Genomic DNA, 22,395 nt, shown 5'->3' with positions numbered 1-22,395 from the left:
ATGACGCTAGGGTTATAAAGGAAGTTTGTATGTGGTTACTGAATGTTGTTCGGAGTCCCGGATGAGATCCCGGACGTCACGAGGAGTTCCGGAATGGTCCGGAGGTAAAGATTTATATATGGGAAGTCCTATTTTGGCCACCGGAAAATGTTCGGGATTTTTCGGTATTGTACCGGGAAGGTTCTAGAAGGTTCCGGAGTGGGGCCTACCTGCATGGGGGACCCACATGAACGTGAGTAGTGGGGGAAAGGCCCCACACCCCTGGTCAAGGCGCACCAAGATCCCCCCTTAGAAGGAATAAGATCATATCCCGAAGGGATAAGATCAAGATCCCTAAAAAAGGGGAATAACAATCGGTGGGGAAGGAAATGATGGGATTTCTTTCCTCCCACCTTGGCCAACGCCCTAATGGACTTGGAGGGCAAGAAACCAGCCCCTCCACCCCTATATATAGTGGGGAGGCGCATGGGAGCTTAACACAAGCCAAGGCGCAGCCCCTCCCCTCCCCAACACCTCTCCTCCTCCGTATATGCTTGGCGAAGCCCTGTCGGAGTACTGCTGCACCAACTACACCACGCCGTCGTGCTGCCGTTGGAGCAATCTTCCTCAACCTCTCCTTCCCCCTTGCTGGATTAAGAAGGAGGAGACGTCTCCCGTCCCGTACGTGTGTTGAACGCGGAGGTGCTGTCCGTTCAGCACTTGGACATCGGTGATCCGAATCACGTTCGAGTACGACTCCATCATCACCATCCCCTTGGCTAGCTTCCGCTCGTGATCTACAAGTGGTATGTAGATGCAAACTCTCTCCCTTGACTCGTTGCTTAGATGAACTCATAGATGGATCTTGGTGAAACCGTAGGAAAAATTTTAATTTTCTGCAACGTTCCCCAACAAATATCAACTAATATAATATAAAAATACTTTTCATGATGGATCGAATGATACAAATTTGGTACTATAGATGTTCATATTTTTTCCTAAAAACTTAGTCAAATATGCAATATGCACATGTTTGACTTTTGAAAAAACTAATACACCTTATATTTTGGAATAGATGGAGTAGTTTTTCTACATGCGTGAAATTTTTCGTAATGGAATCACATTCGTGCAGATGTGGACAAAAAAAATCAATGCTTTCAAAAGCACACTTTTTGCAATATGCACATATTTGACTTTTGAAAAAACTAATAGACCTTATATTTTGGAATAAATGGAGTTGTTTTTCTACACGCGTGAGATTTTTCATAATGAAATCACATTCGTGCATATGTGGACAAAAAAATCACTGCTCCAAAATGCTTTTAAAAGCACACTTTTTGAAGCATCGATTTTTCCCCAGACCTCCAAGAATGTGATATCATCACGAAAATTTGCACGCGTGTAGAAAAAAACATCAATGTTTTTTGCCAAAAAAACATATTTTTTCTAAGTTTTTCTTTTTTGGAATTTCGAGCTCACGTACTGCATGCTTCTCCACTGCATGCTTCTCCGTCTGAAATGACAATGATGCATTTCCAAAACAGAGGATAATCAGTATTTACTCCAATACATGTTCAGAATTTCGGACTTTAACCATTTTTGCAAAAATAAAAAAAATACGGTTGCTCGCACACCCACTTCAGGCTCTTTAGTTCATACGCTGAAGTAAGTGACAGCAACACATGCATGACTTTCCTGGCTTCGAGCTACTGATATTAACCTCCGTACATTTTTGCTACTGACAGATTCCCATGAACGGAGGTCTTAGGAGACAACTGCGCCGAGTTAGCCATCATTTTATTCATTTACTACACGCCTATCGGAGTTAACCAGAAAGCGGAAATCCTGATCCACGGATCATAACGGAACTAAACGAACCCGTTCCGCTGCTCCGCTGACATGGCCCACTGCCCAGGTGCACCACCGTGCGTATATTTCCTTTTCTCTATTATATTCCTCTCCACTGTACATGCTGCATTTATTACACGCACCACATCACGAAGCAGTTCTGAACAGCCCAGATAACGAGCGCCTGTACGCCCGCGCTCACATACTCCATGTCAATGCAAGACTAGCTAATCTTGTGCAGAAGCTAGAGATGATATATCGGTGATCTTTTGAGATAATATTTCCTCTTCTAATGTTCCAGTCCTAATGAAAAATCTAACACTAAGGCATCACGACGGCAAAAACATTGTGCCGGTCACAGTACAGGTATGGGACTGTCGAGGTTCTCCACCAAGAACGACACCCGTTCGGAAGCGTGTCGATGATGGATCCGTAGGAGCGATCGACACTAGTAAGGTCGGGTAGTCGGGTCTTAGCGGGTAAAAGAATCTTGCTCAACTAGAGCCTGTGTGGTTCCAGTTGAGACTGTTGACGTCGGAGTACCCCTCTTAAAAGTGTAAAAGCGTGAAATCTCATCCCTGTGACTCCCGGGTCGGGAAGCTTGCGGTCATGTGTGATGCCAAAATTATTATTTCTAAGCGCATCTTTATTTTCTCTACCATTCTTGTTTCTTTTCTTTTCTTACGGCTAATCCATATACTTGCTTCCGGTGTCACATATATTTTCCCTGCTACATGTGTGCTTGCTGAGTATGTCATCATACTCATTCTTGCTATCTTATTTATTTTTGCAGAGATGAGCAATTGAAATGATGATGAACAGTAGAAGTAGTACTACGGGAGGGGATGAAATAAAGAAACTTGCATGCATGTACTAGCAAGAACACTTGTAGTCGTTTCTATGATAATGAATAAAAATGATCCCAGTGTACTACCTTTGTTAACATGATGGCCTAACATGCTTATAAATTTGAATTGAATTTATAAGCATGTGGCAATTGTCACTGCTATGTTTTGGGGCGTGACAAAGGCCTTACGCAATAAACGGGTATGTGTGCTATTTATTTCTTGTGTACAAGCAAGAAATTGCTTGGTCTCTTTAGTAGGTTGGATATTGAGTAAATTTTGCTGTCACTGGTGTGCAGTCGTGTGGGTACATATATATTGTTTCTTGTTTGACCCGGTATATATAGCTCCTTAGTTACTAAGTTTCAGGCACCCCTCCCCCAAGTTGATCTGCTCCTGTTGTTTCTTGAGGTTTTGATATTTTTTCATGTTCTTGCATTTGCACAAGGACTCGCTACAACACGTTAAAGTATCCAAGGTCGTCCAGATCAAAACCGAATTGACTTCTAAAAAGCAAATTGACATAGTTATATAATGGTTTATCACATAGTGGGATTCCATGGCTCCATGCCTTGGAGGCACTTTCCAAATGAACATATAACAACTTTCAAGGCACTTACATGCCAATTGGACATCTAACAAAAATTAGAGCAGCGACGACATTAAAACCCAAGTTAGCAGTCGCAGCGCAGTGCCTACCGTATCCATCGTAGCTAGTGTGCCATAATATTTCTGTACAAGCTTCCAGCTTGCAAAACGATTTGACCTGGGAGTAGCTATTAATATGCGTATAACCTAGACTGGCCTAACTAGTCTCTGCAGAGGACTTGGCACTCAGTTCTCCTGTGTCGCAAAATCGCCGTGCGGATGGAGGATGCATGTTGAAAACGTAAGCAACTGGTCCTGCTACTCGCCCATCTTGTTGACGGGTGCACGGAAACCATCCAAGGGGCACTCCATTTAATAGGAATGATTCACCCAGAAAGAAGAAACACTCTCTTGCCATTCTTTCCACCTATAAAAACAGCAGCCAATGTCTGTCATTTTTGGCAGTGGACTGATAAAAAATGTTGCTTGTTGCTGAGATTCGGAAGGTAATTCTCAAATGTTAAAACAGGACATAGGTACCAGCAAATAAATAAATAAACTATACCATGAGCCATGCACACCAAGATTATTTTACTGTCATGTGTGTGAATCAAACTTCGGATTTGTGATAGAACTTAACAAATGGCGTACCTGTATCTTAACAAATTTTGTGTTATTCATGATCACGATGACCTGCAAACCAGATAATGTTTCCGGCAAGATCTTGATGGCAATATACTCAAAGAACTTCTGCAATAGTTGGTGGCTGATTGCTTCACCAGAACCATAATCATCTAACAAAATAATCCGCTGTAATTTCGTCCAAGGAACTGGTAGTTCATGTTCACCTCCAATAGTTAGATGAGAAGGATCAGGGACATTCAGGACTATGCTGAGGTTGTTTGCAACTGCATTATGCTCAGCCGAACGCAGATAAGGTGTGCGGGCAACTATCTTACGAAGTTCACGGGAGAACTTCAGATTTTTGTCATTCACGACAAGAATGTGACCATTTTCACCTCTAGTCAGCAACTGTGTCCAACCTATGTCAGCACGCCAGGGTAGTTCTTCTGGGTTTATTTTAGATGCAACTGATGAAGAGATCAAAGAGTCACAATCATGTGGAAATGAACAAGAGCTGCCCTTTATACAACCCTGATCAAAGGAACAACATGTCAGAAGAAAGAAGTTTAATTCATACCCATCGAGTTGTCAAAATACCAAGTTAACATAAACCTGCAGTTTTTTTTAACATATACTCCCTCCATCCCGTCCCAAGATAAGTGTCTCAACTTTAGTACAACTTCGTACAGAAGTTAGTACAAAGTTGAGACACTTATTTTGGGATGGAGGGAGTACATGCAGTTAGGTACATACTCCCTCCGTTCCTAAATATTTGTCTTTCTAGAGATTTCAACAAGTGACTACATATGGAGCAAAATGAGTGTATCTACACTCTAAAATATGTCTACATACATCCGTATGTTGTAGTCTGTTTGAAATGTCTAGAAAGACAAATATTTAGGAACGGAGGGAGTACAATTTTAACTAAATGCATGTTGTTATAGTATCACTGTTGTCAATGTCATTTGACCTGTCACCACCACTTTATTCATAGTTTCATCAATGTGTTACATTTTATTAATTCATAGGGTAATATCACATTAAAGAACATGTCAAGTCCTTCGCTGAGGCAGGGAAAAGTGTTATCAAGTAGTTTCAGTAGAATCTTTAGGATCTTTGGAGTTCAGTTGGTCTGTATCCGGCTGGTTATAACATGATGTACTATGTTGCAGGGATTGTGGTTACTACAATTTCAGATATGAAAATAGGGCAATCCTTCAATAAAATATCTTATTCAACACACGGAGAAAAATGGCCAAATAACATTTCCTGCAAATGACGTGGGGAAGAAAGGACAGGTGAAAATAGCATGAAAGACCGCAACAGTCTACCTTTAATGTGAGGAAGAACTTGCATGCTGGTTTGGGGTCATCAGCTGAATTGTTAAAAGGGCCTTTGTATTCCTCAAAAGTGTTGTTAACATACTCCACCCACTTCTCACCTCCAAAGGCTGGTTGAGCATTACCAACAACTTGTTCGTCTGCAAGTTGTATTTTCATCTGTGAACCAATCAAGAAGCATTATGTTTGCATGGAGAAAATATTTATTCTACATTATGTCTTGTATACGGCTAACTTGACAATGCATAAAGTTATATAATACAACTCACCTCTTTGATAGCCTTCTTCAGGCCATTAACAATGTCAGTGGCTCCAAAATCAGTTGCGGAAATATATGGGTGTGAAGCACACCTCCGCTGTGAATCTAAATGAGAATTATCAGCTTCCAACGAGAATGAAGGCATATGCTCTGGCTCCGGCAATTCAGGGTCACGACATGCATGGTGGAAATCAAAGGTCTGAAGGTACTTTGGAGGAATGATTTTCTGAAGAAAAGGAGGCCTAAGCGGTGCAGTGTGCTCATAATATCATCATCTGTTTAAAAGGAACAGTTAACAACAAGAAATATCCATGTATTGTATTTTTGGAAAGCATTTTGATATTTGCACTTCCAGGAGTAGGTCCTCACACGAAGTATGTATATTTTGTAGGAACAGAAAACACTGATGTATAACACAGCAGGCTACAGCAGCCAACCCTTTCTACCATCTTATGTACATTTTCAAACTTTTAGTGGAAAAACTATGATAATGCAAGAGTATCTGGCGCACATCAATAGATGCAAATTGTGCAATCAAAACACATATACTAGTGGGCAGTGGCGAAGCTAGCACAGGGTTTTATACCTAGGGCTAAGCTATCTTAAATGATGCACTTTAGTGATTTTTCATATATTATTCTAACAAGAAATTACAAAGGCTATTATCACTAGGCCTAGGGCTATAGCCCCAACTGCCCTAGGCCTGTCTCCGCCACTGCTAGTGGGAGTACCTACTCTTAGTACAAAATACACTTCACAAACTTTTTATCACAAGTTAAAGGACATACAGATTTCAGAGATGTTGTTAAGTGCTTTCGGGACGAGATTGTGAAATCTACACCAGTCTTCTTCATTTTTCAAGATCAAGGGCCCAGATGCATTTGATTCTTCGTTCTTGGCTATATTTATCAGGTACTCCAGATGAAACTTATCCTGGAAAAAAATAGAACATGTAACTTTAGTGAAAACAAAATAGTGCTAACAGAATCCAAAAAATAAGTACATTTTGGTTAATCAATAATAATTTTCATTAAGGCCCATGATATATCATCCTAGCATTAGCCATCCATTAGGAAAGGTACTACCAGAAAAGGATATAAAAAGATAATGAGCGTTTATATTTGTAATTGTTAGTAAAAAGGACTTGAAAGCGGAAATTGGCAATGGCACCTAGGTGCATATGCACCCATTGTTTAAATACACATTTTGAAAAGTTGAAAAATTCTGAACAAAAATCCCGCGTGTATATCCGGACATTCTATGCGCGTGCACAAAGTTTTTGGGTGAAAAACGAGGTTTTTTGTGGCTTGTGTAAAAAAGACAATTTCTGATGCTTCATTACAACTATTCATTTTGCATTTCTTTATCTTTTTTACACAAGCCACAAAAACGTCGTTTTTCACCGAAACTTTGTGCATATACATAGAATGTCCGGATATACCCGCAGGATTATTGTTCCGAATTTTTCAACTTTTCAAAATGTGTATTTAGACAATGGGTGCATATGCACCTAGGAGCCAAAACACCTCGTCAACTTGAAAGTTAATACTAGAAATTTCAAAAAGAAACAACTAACAAAAAGGCCCTCAACCAATGTACAGGTTATTTTGTTACAGATAAGATAGGATGTACCTTAAACATGTACTGCCAAAATTGAAATGCCCGAAGATTTCCGATGAGTGTAGCTTCCTTCTTGCCAATTTGTTGAGAACTACCCTCATCAAAGTAATTGTCTCTAATCTTCTTGCGCTGTAAAACATAAATTAGGATATAAGCATGTTCTATTGTTTTTAATAGAACCTGGGGATACAAGCATCTCAATTGATGTAACTAGAACGTACCAATGCTTGATCACCAAAAGGTTGCAGTATAGGAAGTGGTTGGATGTCCAACATAATGCCTATCAGGATTCCTTCATGGAGATACCCCATCTCACCAAATTTCAGGGTAAGAACAGAAGCATGGAACGATAACGGCAAACTATTGAGCAAATAGCCATAAAAACTGGGCTGATACCCTCCACTCAAAGCTGGCTGAACCGCATCAATTTGAACAAGAGTCTCTAGTGCATCTTTAATAACAGCAGACTCTGGTGGATTGAGAATTTTTTGCAGCAGGACTGGCGACAAAGAGTGACAGTTAGTGATAATATTACCTTTTTCAATAAAGAGTGAGAATATTAGCTTAATATAAATATATACATCTTCTCCGACAGGATACATTGTCGTGCAGCAGCTAGGGCACCGCTCCGCGCCGCCGCTCCCCGCCCGTGGCCACCTTGGCCACGGCGACTCCCACCGTGCCCTACCCCGCCTGCCGGTCAACAGGCCGCATGGCTAGCCCCGCGCTGCCAGCCTCGCCGCACTTCCCGGGCACGCCTGGCTCGGAGGCACGCCTTTGCCTCTCAGACAGCGGATCTGAGGGGGACGGCTCGCCTTCGACCCCGCGGTCATATGCTTCGGTCGTCCGGTTCGGCATGGGAGAGACAGAGATCCCGGCCTCTGAAGCCGCGCCGGCGCCCCACGCGCCCGAGTCTTCGGCTACCGCTGGATCTTCGCCTGCGGCGATGGTTATTGCTGCGCCTGATCCGCCCAGGGCCATCAATGGGGATGGGGGGGCGGCCTGGCAGCTGGTTTCCCGGAGGCGGGGCAAGGCATCGCCTCCACCAGTTACAGCCGCGACGCCACACCACTTCCACTACTCCTACAAAGCCAACCTTGCCGGCCGCTGCCACAGGTGCCTCGAATCCGCCCACCCCACCGTTCGCTGCTCAAGCCGTGTCCGTTGCATCCACTGCGAGCGCCTCGGCCACCTGCGCCGGAGCTGTCGCTCCAAGCACCTCCCACGCCACCCGCTCCCACCGCTCCGTAGTCCGCCACCACCACCACCACTTCCACTGCGCCGCAACCCGCCAACACCACCACCTCACGGCCCCCGCCAACCCCGCCCCCGAGCTCCCGCCGGGCCTTCGTCGGCCGCTCGTCTGCCGATCCACCAGCGGCTCGTCTTCCCCGACACCACGGCTGCAATGGCGTCGTCCCTCCCCGCCGCCTCATCCCAGGCCCCGGCGGAGCCTGGCCTTGGCGCCCCGGAGCGGCGGCCGCTCGGCTCCACAGTCCTTCTCGACTTCACCCAGGAGATGGCGGACCGGGAGGTCCGTCTGCGCGCCACCGCCTTGCTCATCTCGGTGGTCGCCGAGGGGATGTACCCGGCCAGGGTGAAGGATGCCATCATGGCGGAGTTCCCGAGCTGCCCCCGACAACAGTGTTCGTCTCCTTCTACTTCGACTCCTTCATCGCCCGCTTCACCGACCCCGTCTGGCGCGACACCGTCTTCGAGCGCGGCGTCTTCCACGACAACCAGGGCTCGCTGTTCGCGGTCAAGGACTGGTCGCAACGCACCCGCTCCGAGCTCAAGACGCTGCGCTTCCGGGCCCGCCTCTTCCTCGAGGGCGTGCCGCTGCAGTCCTGGTCGCTCGCGGCGGTCGCTAAGATGCTGCCCATGGTCCGGATCGACGTCGTCGCTCCACGAAACCGAGACATCCTTCTTCGTGCTCTACGCTTGGGTGGAGACGCCAGACAAGCTGCCGCACTGGGTGGAGCTCGGCACGCACGAACCACGCCGCAACATTGACCCCCTCGACCACCTCCGCCTCCCGGCCGGCTTCTTCCAGACCGTCGACCACTCCACGCCCCTGCCCCTTTGTCCGCGCGTCCAGGCTGGTCTGGTGCTAGTGCATCTGGACGAGCTCGAGGAGTTCGCCGCCCCAATGACCGGTGGTGGGCCGCGGGCTGGTCGGGAGGGGGAGCGTCTCGGCGTGCGTCCTCTGCCATGGGCGCGGGGAAGCATCGACGGCTCCCGCTCGGCTACCTGGCGCACCTCGGTCTTCTCCCGCCTGGAGGCCGCGGGGGGTGGACCATACCAAGGCCGGCAGGTGGCCATCATCTCCGACGACAAGATCGTGGGCTTCCTCAACGGTGGCTCGGTCGTCTCCCCCTTGGCGGCGGCGGGCTTGGACGCAGCGGGCTCGGGCGGCTCAGCTGCGGTCTGCCCTAGCGCGGCCACGGGCAGCGCCCTCCCCGACGTGCATGCGCATGCGCCATGCGACCAGGCGCGGGCTGACACTTGGCAGCGTCCGCTGACCCCCATCCGGGCAAACCCTCATGGGCCCATCCTCGGCAGCCAAGAGGGAGCAATCCCTTCTCGTGTTTCGTCTGGGGGGGTGGGCGCTGCTTCTCAGGCAGGTGCTGCTGTGCTGCCAGCCCTGCATGGTCAGGTGGACCCTGTGGCGCCACTGTCCAGCGCCCTCGGGCTGATCCAGATGTCGGGGGCCCTCACTTCACCAGGCATGGAGGCCCAGGTCAACGAGCCGGCCAGCTGCATGGGGCCGCGACACTGACGAAAGGGGCCCCAGAGGTCTCGGCTGTGGCCACAGCCACGCTTGCACCGGGTCGCCAGGAGCTGGTGGCCCCGGAAGGGGCGCTGTCGGAAGGGGCCCACGAGGGCACAGGTGCGGTCTCGCCCATGCATGTGTCGGATCGTCTCGACCGTGCATGCGCCCTAGGCCCGGAGAGCCAGGGCCCGCTGGCAGGGGGCGTGGAGGGGCCGCGGTCGGCAGTAGACCAGCTCGTCGCTGACGTCGCTCTGCCGCTGGCTCCTCCCATCCTACCGCGCCCCACGCTTCAGAAGAGGGCGCCACACCGCCGGCGCTCGCCGATCTCCAACCCTAGGCGCACTGGGCGCCTGGCCTCCCAAGCAACCGCCACCCTCAACGCGGTGGCCCGGGTGCAACAGCTCATCATGCAGAAGCTTGGCATTGGAGCGCCCGAGGAAGACGCCATGCGCCGCTACGAGCTCTCCTTCGACCGCCCGCTAACCCTAGCCCAGATTGAGGCCCTCACGGCGCTGGCTGCTGCTCCGAGAGTGAGGGCGACTGTGGTTGGTGCTGCTTCCGCCCCTGCCGTCTAGGGCAGCCATCGGCGTTCTGCGTCCATCTGTTGTAGTTTCCCATGGATAGCTGTCCTTTGCTAGTTTGGAATGTTAGAGGTTTGAACTCAGCTGCTAGGAGAGGTGTAGTTTGGAGATTAGAGCAGCAGTTTAATGTATCGTTCATGTGCTTTCAAGAGTCCAAGGTTTCTGAGGTTTCCAAAGAGTTTGTCACAGAGTGCTGCGGGCCTGCTTTCACCGGTTTCTGCTTTCAACCGGCTGTTGGTACTCGGGGAGGGATTATCATGGCCTGGAAAGACAATGAGATCACCGTCTCCTCGTCGCACTGCACCCCGTCCTTCATCTCCGCTGCTTGCTGTCATCCGAGGTCAGGGAAGGCCTGGCGAGTCATTGGTGTCTACGGACCGCAGGCTGATGCAGACAAGATCAGCTTCTTGGGCGACTTAAGAGCCGCGATGACTGCGAACCCGGGCCCAACTATCTGTGCTGGCGATTTCAACCTCATCTGTCAGGCGGCTGACAAATCCAACAATCGGGTCAATCGCAGGATGATGAACGCGTTCCGCCATTTCATCTCCGACATGGAGCTAAAGGACCTGTATCTCCATGGTCGATCCTTCACCTGGAGCAACGAGCAACAACATGCAACGAAAGTGAAGCTCGATCGGGTGCTATTCAATGATGGATGGCACGACCTATTCCCCTCCTGCCTTCTCCAGGGCCTATCCTCGGCCGTCGGTGACCACTGCCCGTTGCTGCTATCCTGTGACACCGAGTTCAAGCACAGCAGAAAATTCCGATTTGAGACCTTCTGGGCCAAGCTCGAGGGCTTTGACGGCGTGGTCGCGGCGGCATGGGAGCAGCCGGTTCTGTCGCCTGACGCGTATGTGGTCTTGCACACCAAGCTGGGACGGGTGGCCCGGGCTCTGAAGGCGTGGCACAGCCGGCACCTGAACCAAATGAGCAGCGCCCTAGACGTGATCAATGAGCTGATCTACAGATTAGACAAGGCCAGAGACTCGAGGGATTTGACGATCGATGAGCACCGTTTCCGCAACAACCTGAAAGTCCGGCTGTTGGGCATCAGCGCACTGCAGCGATCGTTCTGGAGGCAGCGGGCGCGTGTGATCTGGGTCAGAGAAGGAGACGCTTGCATCAAGTTCTTTCACATGAAGGCCTCAAGACGGAGAAAGAATCACATTCAATCCTTCCTACACCAGGGCCAACATGTGTCTGAGCAAGGAGAGAAGCTTCAACTCGCCTGTGATTTCTTCCCCGACCTGCTAGGGCAGCCTGCGCCACGGTCGGCGACTCTAAACTTTGAGGCCCTACAGTACTTGCCCAATGACGGGATTCTGCAGTACCTGGAAAGCGACATCTCGGAGCAGGAAGTGTTAGATGCGATCAATGATTTCAACGCAGAGAAAGCGCCTGGGCTGGACGGATTTACGGGCTTGTTTTACCAGAGATGCTGGCCCATCATCAAGGGAGACCTGATGGCTGCCATCTCCAAGTTCGTCGGGTGCAACTCTGCGAACCTGCAGGCCCTCAACACGGCCGTCATGATCCTACTGCCCAAGAGGGAAGGTGCCTCGCAACTGACGGAGTTCAGACCAATTAGCCCGATACACAATGTGGCAAAGCTCATAGCGAAAATCCTTGCTCGACGGTTACAGCCAGCAATGGAGGGGCTAGTTGCCCCATGTCAAAGCGCCTTCATCAAGGAGAGATCTATCCTAGACAACTTCATGTACGTGCAGGCTATGATCAAAACCCTGAAAATGAAGAAAACGCCGGCCATTCTGCTCAAGATCGACCTTGCAAAAGCCTTTGACACTGTCTCTTGGGAGTTCTTGATCGATCTGCTTTGTGCGAGAGGATTTGGCCGCCGATGGACCAATTGGATTGCAAGCCTGCTAGCAACATCGTCAACCAAAATTGGCATCAACGGTGATCTATCTGACACAATCTACCACCGCAGAGGCTTCCGCCAGGGCGATCCCCTCTCCCCGCTCCTGTTTGTCATTGTCATGGACTCGCTTGCTAGGCTCATCGAAGCGGCCAGCCGAGCCCAGGTCCTCCCTGCAATTGGCACGGTCCCTATGCCTCACCGAATCTCGATGTACGCTGATGACATCGTGCTCTTCATTAACCCTTCGCGGAATGAGATGCACGCCGCCATCACTCTCTTGGATCTCTTCCAATCAGTCGTTGGGCTACGGGCCAACTGGGCAAAGAGTGCGGCTACACCAATAGCGTGCACGGAGGATCAGATCGGGAAGGCAGTGGTAGAAACGGATTGCAAGTCCAAAGCCTTCCCAATCACATACCTCGGCCTGCCGCTTTCGGATACAAGATTGAGGAGGGAGGACTTGCAGCCGGTTATAGACAGCCTTGCAAAGAGACTAAGAGGATGGAAGGCCAAGCTGATCGCACTCCCGGGCAGGATCGAATTGGTCAGATCGGTGCCGAATTGGTCAGATCGGTGCTAACTGCCATGGCCATCTACCGGATCATGGCGATCGCGCCGCCCGTTTGGTTCCTCAAAATGATCGATAGGCTGAGACGAGGCTTCCTTTGGGCGGCAGACGAGTCCTCGCCGAGCGGCAAGTGACTCGTGAGCTGGAAGCAGGTTTGCAGGCCGCGCGAGTTTGGTGGCCTTGGGGTGCACGATCTGCAGCGCCAAGGGGCCGCACTCTGCGCTCGCTAGTACTGGAACAGTTGGATCGATGACTCCAGGCCTTGGCGCGAGTTGGTGCTACCCCATGACCCAGCGGCTGAGGGTATTTTCAGAGCATCCACGGAGATAGTCATCGGCGACGGAAGGAAAACGAGCTTCTGGCGCTCGCACTGGGCACAGGGGTGCAGGCCGGCTGACCGTTGGCCGGAGCTCTTTGCGCACTGCAACGGGCGACGGCTTATGCTCCGTGCGGCCACCGAGGGCAACGCTTGGCTGAGATACGTCAAACCTAACCCAAACGCCACAGTGTTGCACCAACTTTGCGAGCTCTGGGAGGCAGCTTCGGCAATCACGCTCGGCGACGGGGTGCAGGACAGCATGACATGGAAATGGACCTCAGATGGCAAGTACTCGGCTGCCTCGGCATATCACAAGATGTTCCAGGGTGCCATCCCAAACAACGACAATGAGATCATCTGGTCGGCCAAGACGGCGCCGCGTGCCAAATCGTTTGCCTGGATTCTGCTGCGAGGAAAGTGCCTGACGGCGGACAACCTCCAACGATGGCACATACCGCATGACCCGGTCTGCCCGCTCTGCCGGGCGGCACCGGAGACGGCGCACCACCTCATCGCGCCCTGCCCGTTCTCTATGCAGGTTTGGTCAAAAACGGCAAGCTCTCTGGGCAGCCCCTTCTCGGACCTGGCGATGCCTACTGATACCCGATTGCGGACGCGGTTCAGAAGACAGACACGGTCACTCCCGCGAGCCAAAAGGGCTACCTGGAAGGCCACCTGCTTGCTGGTCTCCTGGTGCATTTGGAAGGAGCAGAACGACAGGATCTTCAACGCCAAGACCGGCACAGCGTCTCAAGTTCACTCCAGAATCATTGACGAAGCCAGGATGTGGGTACAGGCAGGACTGGCACCCATGGCCACTTTCTTTGAGCCGCCTTAAGCTCGAGGTCGCTTCGCCAGTGTATTTAGGCTGGGCATCTGGCGCCTACCATGTTTCTGCCTCTTCCTCTTTCGTATTTTTCTTCTTTCCCAGTTCCCTGTAACTGTTTGCTCCTACCTCTACATCAATGAAAATCAGCACCATGCTGCTTTTTCGTCAAAAAAAATAAATATATACGAAGAGTTACACAGTGTATAATGATCCCACATACCCAAATATGTTTTGTTTTAAATGCATGTACTCTGTTTTTTAAGATCTTGCTGACTAATATGCAAAGAAGTATTTGGTGTTTTTTCTAACTTCAATAACAAATTATTATAAGGTCAAGTTATGTCTTCTAGGCATAGCCGGTCCCAAGCCCGGGTAAAGGAGGAGGGTTGTGATAGGCGTGGCGAGCCAACGTAAAAACTAGCCAGTCCCATAGGTATGAAACCCATTTGAGCGAGAGTAGTGCTAGGATGGGTGACCTCCTGGGAAGTCCTCGTGAAAGGGTTTCATATCTAAGGGTTGTGATCGGCTTGGCGAGCCAACGTAAAAACTAGCCAGTCTTTTGGGTATGAAACCCATTTGGGTGAGAGTAGTACTAGGATGGGTGACCTCCTGGGAAGTCCTCATGAAAGGGTTTCATATCTAGCCTACCCCAACTTGTTTGGGATAAAAGGCTTCGTAAGTCGTAAGTCGTAAGTCAAGTTCTTTGTCTGGCTCGCTAGCCTCAACCGATGCTGGACGGTGGAGCAGCGGGCGGGCCATGGACTGCAACATGTGCTGCCTATTTATTCTGCGACCAGACGCTGAACAATGAGGCACCTGCTAGTCGACTACCGCTTTGTGCTGTGGACCTGCAACGAATTCCTCTCTTGGTTGTGATCGACCTGATGCCCGCCAAGACCCGGCAAGTACCCCTTCGAATCATTGAACAGTGGTTCACAGCACACAGCACCACTCCAAAGCCGGTAAGGAAATGCCCTAGCTTCCATGTACTCCTCAGCTATTGGGATGATCTGGAAGCACAGGAACGGCTGCACATTCAACTGCAATCAGCCTTGCCATCTACGCTTAGTCTATCAAATCAAGGAGGACGAGGTGAACTGGGCGTGCGCGGGAGCACTAGGTCTTAAAAGGTGTCCCTCTCATGTTCTTGAGATTTCCATTAATTTTCTTTGCGCACAATTGTAACCCTAGCCAACTTGGGCTTGTAAATAGTACTACTATTTATATATATCCAATTCATCAAGACGCAAGCTTTGAATTTTCTCAAAAAAATACGTAACAAATTATTATAGAATTTAGAAGTCACATCTATATAGCAATGGCTGTATAAAGTGTTAAAAAAATGCACACTTGGGGACACTGGATTAAATATTTAAATACGAACAATCCAACTAATGAGCATCAAAACGGGAATTCTTACTACAATGATGACTAAGTAGGCAATCTTGAAAATTTGAAAAAATAAATGATAATTCTGATGTCTTAAGATGGGCACAGTGATAATTCTGTAAAGGGTTTTTGCCTCAGTACGGCGCTATAACAATTATTACAAACCTTGAAGCAAAAGTGGCTAATGATGGCAAAGGAAATCTGTATCGACAGCAACGGGCTTGATTATCTTTATCCTACTCAGATCGTAGATTTCTACTTATCCATGTCCTTTTGAAAATGCTAATACATTATACATAGACCTAATCAACCAGGTCTAAGGTCATCTTGGCTCCCTATGTAAATTCTGTCGCTGATTTGTATATTAGCTCATCTCTTGCTGCACCCGCGAATGAATTTTTGCTCATGGAAGCACGGTGACTGACTGCATGCAGAATGGTGCATGATTTTCTCTAGGAGGACAGGAACAGCCTGTGGAAAACTGGAGGAAGACAAGAGGACCGCATGAGTCTAATTATTCAATTGCTGAACTATAAACTAAACAGGAGTGACTATTGTATTAATCTGTATCTGGTTCAACATCCCAGCAAGGAACCAGCAGTTCCAGTGCAGCAGAAACTAGCAGTTACTGGAATTCCCAGATCCAATCAAGAATTGGTAGTTCAGACACTCATCTTAGTTAACTACAAGTAGAATTTGCTCTGATCCTCTTCTATATCTCTCGTTGTCACCGGCATTCCTTAGTTGATATAATATGGTTACTAGATAGACGCAAAGAAGAAGCCTATTCTCTTAAAAGAGAAGATGAAAGCAATGCACCACAAACCTAGCTAACCAAAGCTTCCTAGAAACTTCTGTGTAGATATTGCACTAATTCTTTGTCACACTCTACAGTACAGCAGAAAGATGTGAACACATTAACAATAGTACAGATGATGCAGATCATTCTCGTTGAAAGAAATATCATACTGTTGTTAAGAGCAAGTTGCACAAAGCCCATAAGTACAAGTGAGGAGGATGCATCAAGGTCACAGAATTCTAGAATTGCTCCTTTAGTTCACTGTTCTTGTTTTCGCACTATATTTTACGTTCATAATCCCAGCACAGAAACATCAATCAAGATTAGTTGAATTGCAGAGAAAAATTACCGGTGGGGTCATTCATAGCTCTGGACTCTGCACAACATATCATGAGTGCTTGCTCTCTTATGGATAAAATTAAAATGGCAGGGCTTTCATGATCAGGAAAGGTGTTGTAAAATGGCTCTGTTACCAAGCGAAAAATTTGACCATCACAGGTCCGGCCTGTCCTGCCTTTCCGCTGCTCAGCCTAGAAAAGTTATAACTAGTATCAAACTTGAGTGTCCAAAGTAAGTTTAATATAAATAGCATCAGTATTTTGTGATATTAACCTGGGACTTGGAAATCCATACAAGCTTAACTGAGTTAATTCTCCTGACTGGATTCCAGTAGACTTGCAATGATCTACAGGAATCAATAACATAAGCAACTCCTGGAATAGTGACAGACGATTCAGCCATGTTTGTCGCCAGTATAACCTGCAATTAAAAGATTCGACTGACTGAGTGAAAGGATAGTTCATTGCAAGATAAGAGGACATTGCTCCAACTATGTAAACATTGTATGCATCCATGCTAAATTTCACCTCTCATGCATCCTGTTATATTCATTCAGTTACAATTTTTGTGGTTACCTTCCCTCAGAAAACTTCTGTGGTTACCTTCCCTCAGAAAACTTCTGTGGTTACCATAGTCGATTTATAGACTAATACTAGTAGGGGGCAGCCGCACTGGTGCCCTTGTGGCCAAGGATCAAAACACAGGTCTGACTGTACTTCGTATAGTACAACGTGTGCCTACTAGTACAGTACCAGTACAGAATCAAATTCTAGGAAATGTGAAGTGAGAGGGTGACAAGTGCTACGATGCAAACTTTAGGGGTCAAATACAGAACTTATCATGAAGTTTTGTCACATTAGATCTTTGATAGTGGATACAAGCTTTGCGTATACCCTATGAATGTATCTATCCTGTAGAATTTGCCCCATGTGATGCTATGCTACATATGGATAGTTTTATAACGAAATCTATGCAAATATTTTAAATGACTGTCTGAGTATACAGACAAGTACGGAGTTCAATTTGAAGTGGAGAGTTTTTCTTCATAGGAATCTAGGCTATTATTATTGATCTATGCAAAGCCTCTCGATTTTTTTGCGATATTCTTGTGATCCAAAAGATCCTCAAACTAGCTACAGTGTAAATGTAACTGATCGCTATGATTTATATTGATCCAATTTTGTTCCAAACTTAACTAATGATGATGATGATTAGCAACTCCAAACAAGGAGGGGGTTAAAGATACTGGATGCTACAATATCCTAAACAAAGGTCCTCCAGCACACCACTCCTCCACACACCATCTCCCAGAATCAGAATTCATTTATTTTCGATGTTATTATTCCCCCAGAAAAGTGAGGCCTGATCCCTGGTCCTTACATTGGATAAGGCACATGGTGGAAAAATAAACAAAATTGGAATCCATATGTTGCCGACCGGTGGTAGGAAAATGGATCTATCCCGAAAATGAAGAGAAATGTCGTTTTGGCAATTAGCCATTGCAACAATACAATGGCAGTTAGCAAATAATGATAGTGATATTATATGTTAGAGATAGTCCGGGATTCGTGTTTGTGGTATACCACATATACCACCTGTAAGTATTCGTGTTTGTGGTATACCATATATACCACCTGTACATGTACTTGGCCTAGAGAGCATGGGAATACACAAATTGCTATTCCACATAGTATCAAGGTCTCGATTATCATGTTCAGTTCCGTAAATATTGCATAGAATACGTACCCTAGTCCATACGTTCCATAAATACTATTACTCCATGTGCATTACGCTCTAATTTTAGCATTAGGCCTCACTACTAGCACCACATAGCTTAAAAGTACGGGCAGGTATTTCAGGTATAAAACATGCAGTTGAACTACTAAGTTATATTGGAATATAACAACTTTTACCTTTCGGCAAGACTTTGAGGCCTTCATAGTTTCAAGAGCTTCATCAGTGTCAATGCTGCGATGAAGAATATGTATCTTGAAAATTGAACAACCAGACAACACATCCCATTGCTGCTCCAATGCATAGTATGTTGGAAGAAAAACCAAAATACCCTTTTCAGTGTCTCGTTCACTTTCATGTATGTGCAACAATAACTTGTTGATAAGTTGATACACGTCAGGACTAAGATAAGCTTCTGCCTTGCAATCTAGTCCAGGGCAATACTTCGTCCGGGGTGATTCAGTTTCAGAATCCATCTTCAGAATATCAACAATCTGAACAGCATTCCATTGTTATCAGGTGATAAGCAATAGTAAGGGAGCAAAGTAGAAGGTGTTAACCTAACATATTGATTGTGTAAAAAATTGACAAACAAAGATGGTCCAGGAAAGGTACTCCTCCATCCCACCATTGCTACTAGTGCTACTACTTTTTTTCTATTACTGACAGCATTAATAATTATTATAATAGAAACAATAACAGTAATGAAGTTGGCGCGTTATGGTGCGAAAATAAAATATGTGAAAATGACCAAGTAATATATCAGAATGTTAAATCCGTTGTAAAATACATGAACAAGCAAATACATAAACTACAGCATGTTTGGTACTCAGATATTGTAAAAATTAGAAGGTACATCATGCAACTTGGAATATATTAGACAGTGAACAAGGATAATTCACTTCATTTTGGAGCAAGAATCAATACATACCTGCTCAAGATATTGGACTTTTCTCTGGAAGTTAGAGCATGAACTGCTCGGGATGGTAATCAGTTCAACCTTTCCAATATCTTTAAAGTACTCAACATATTGTGTGCTATCAATGGTAGCAGACATCAAAACTAGCCTATGTGAAGAGTGGCATGACATGTATTAGCAATCAGCAGGAAGGAGTTGAGATCATTTCTATAGTAGACAGAAACCATCAATATGAAAAATAAAAAAACTGAATAGAATACACTGATGCTTGTTACCAGAGTACATACCTTGAGTCATTCGTCATCATCATAAACTGCTTGACATAAGCAAGGACAAGATCAGATTCCACAGACCTTTCATGAATTTCATCAAGAATGATAACCTTATATTGCAATGCAGCAAAGCCCTTATGACGCATTTGTTCCAACACAACACCAGCTGTTTTGAAGACAATTTTTGACCTGATTCATACATTAAACAAGACTGAAAGTCAATGCCATAGCAGTGCAGCCGAAATGATTTACAACAAAATTGTCAAGTGGGTAAGAATGGATCATGAGGTTCAGATGGATAAGATACTTAAAATAACGTACAAGGCTATATGTTGGAAATGTGGAGTCAGAGAAGCTAAAGTAGAGATTAAGCTGCCATTATCACTGAACTGCATGCTAACTATCCAGATCATCTCCTACCTCAGCAGTATAATGAAGATGAGGAAACTGACATTATATTTCATTCTAGGCAAGGATGACACTCCAAACTGACAGGTGCTAAAAGCCTAAAAGATAAGAAGCAATATATTTTATTTGTATATGCATATGCATTATTAATTTTGAAATAATCAGTATTGAATTGCTAATATAAGTAAACGCAAAATCGAACAAAATCATTAATGCAGGTAGATAACTGGATATAGATGTGAATGTTAAAACATGTCTGCATGACTAGTACTAAAAGTGCATGCCACAAGTCATATATTTAAGTGGGATAACAAAAATTAACAAGGATTCAAGGAATACATGTGTATAGCATGATTTTCCATGTTTTTTTTTCAAACAAGGTGATTTTCCATTTTCAGCTGCCATGGGTCAACCTACCACGAGTAATCTATACTGCCTGCAGTTCAGTTTGGAAGATATAGTCATACTGATTTCTTTAAGGCTCCTAAGCATTCTATGTCCATTTTCACAAAAATCGTAGCACCAAAGGTCGTATGTGGACTATTTTGAATTGGCTGGCTGTTCCGATCCTTCAAGTATACTTGATGTGGCTGGCTAAGCTACGGTAGTCTGCACAATAATGTCTGTCGAGATCAACACAGAAGTAGAAGGAATATTCTAATGAATGCACTACCTAGAATGGCCTATGTGATGGGGCCACTGATTCACAAGGAAGGAAGTTACCTTGTCGAGATGAGATTGCTCATATTCGAGTGGCCTATATGATATCCAACCTCTTCCCCTAGCTCCCAATTGCGAGACTGAGCCACCATTTGAGCAAGGGCCACCACCGCAAACCTCCTGGGCAGTGTGCACATAATGGGCTCCAGATTTTCCTCTAGGAGGAATTGGGGAATCATGGAGCTCTTTCCTACAACGAGATAAACAAGGGGACCATATACATTATCAGTACAAATGAAGGCCTAAATTTACATCTGAGCGCAGGACAGAATATGTCAAATTTAGACTGAACGTGCTGGTGCAAACAGAGCAATCGGACACTTGGAATCACGTGAAGGAAGCCACATGGATGGAATCAGCACCATAAAATGGAAGCGACGCATGTAGCTGAGTGTAGCACGAAATCTACAGCAAGCGGAGGCAACAAGCAATGAACAAATCTGAACTGAACCCCACACGTACTAGCACCAGAGAGCAGAGAAATCAAAATACGAAGAAAAAGGGAAAATCCGAGGCAAATTCGTAGAAGAAGGGGTCGCCATCGACCGAGACAAATATAGCATCATCCCGCCCCAAAATCCCTGCCGTCTTCATCATCCACTTCCCCTTGTGAAGGGGACAACGGACCCCGTGGCCAAGGTTTCAGTCGCTCAGGAGTTGTTCCCAATCCAGCCGAAACTCTGCTCCAAGACCCTCACGTACTAGCGCCAGAGGAAACCAAAATTCAAAATACGAAGAAAAGGGGAATCCGAGACAAAATTGTGCTAGAAGAATAAGGGGTCGCTCTAGACCGAGAAAAATGCAGCAACATCCTGGCCCCAAACCCCTGCTGTGTTCATCCTCCACCAACCGGGTCCCCCTAAAACCTGCGAAGAGAACGAGGTCTCCGAGACCAAGGTCTTAATCGAAGTTGTAACCGAGCTCCGGGAGTTGCTCCCAACCCCTCAGAAACTCTGCTCCGAAACCCTCAATGCCGCCACGCCACCCACTGCGACCCCCCCAAAAACCCCAACGAACAAACGGGCAGAGGAAACCCAACGGACAGCAGCGGGAAGCGAGCCGGCCTTCTTCGCAAATGGCACAGAACCATCACGCCACCAACGAATCGCCCAGAGCGCGAGCAAGCGGCCGAAGCAGAGAGGAGGGAGGGGATGCTAGTTACCGCATCCGGTGCCCCCGACGATGATCGTCACGCGGTTCTCCTTCACCGCCTGGACGATCCTGCCGCGGAGAGCCTCCACGACGCGCGTCGGCCGCGGCCGCGCCGCCTCCTCTTCCCCCTCCGCCATGGCCGGCCTCCCGAGGGGGGGAGGTGGGCGGCGGCGAGGGCCTTCTCTCCTTGCAATGCAGGTTTCGGCTCCGCGCCTTTTTGCTTGGGCTGTCGTCGCTCGGCGGGCGGCCTTCCCTTCCCTTCCCTCTCTGTGAGAAGGGTGGCAGCTTTTTGACGGGGCAGGCGGAGCCCCCGGTGTGTGGACGGTGGACCGAGCCTAGGAGAGCACGTGACCAGCGCCCTCTGCTCTGTGGTGCATCAACACCGGGCCCACGCACGAAGGATCGAGTCCCAGCCTCCCGCCGCTACAAACCAAGTTACCGCCGAGTTACTTTTCACTTCCTTTCACTCTGTTTTCCACAGCTGGCAACAGCGGGGCCTCGGCGCAGGGCAAGTTGGTTGACTGCCACGTTGAGCAGCGCGTCAACTCCGAAGAGACAAGGGTGCTACTCCTACTTCGGTTTGATGCTTCTAGCGGGTGGGAGAA

General features: G+C 47.3%; 1 pseudogene; it reads right to left on the bottom strand.

Annotated features, from left to right (window-relative positions):
- Nucleotides 1-3,188: 3,188 nt before the first annotated feature.
- On the bottom strand, nucleotides 3,189-22,043 carry LOC123190918 (zinc finger CCCH domain-containing protein 4-like; annotated as a pseudogene).
- Between the last annotated feature and the right edge of the window lie 352 nt (nucleotides 22,044-22,395).

The sequence above is a fragment of the Triticum aestivum genome, chromosome 1A (assembly GCF_018294505.1).
Source record: "Triticum aestivum cultivar Chinese Spring chromosome 1A, IWGSC CS RefSeq v2.1, whole genome shotgun sequence".
Lineage (NCBI taxonomy): Eukaryota > Viridiplantae > Streptophyta > Magnoliopsida > Poales > Poaceae > Triticum > Triticum aestivum.
Note: the sequence above shows the minus strand (reverse complement) of the source record. Positions and strands in the feature narration are given on the sequence as shown.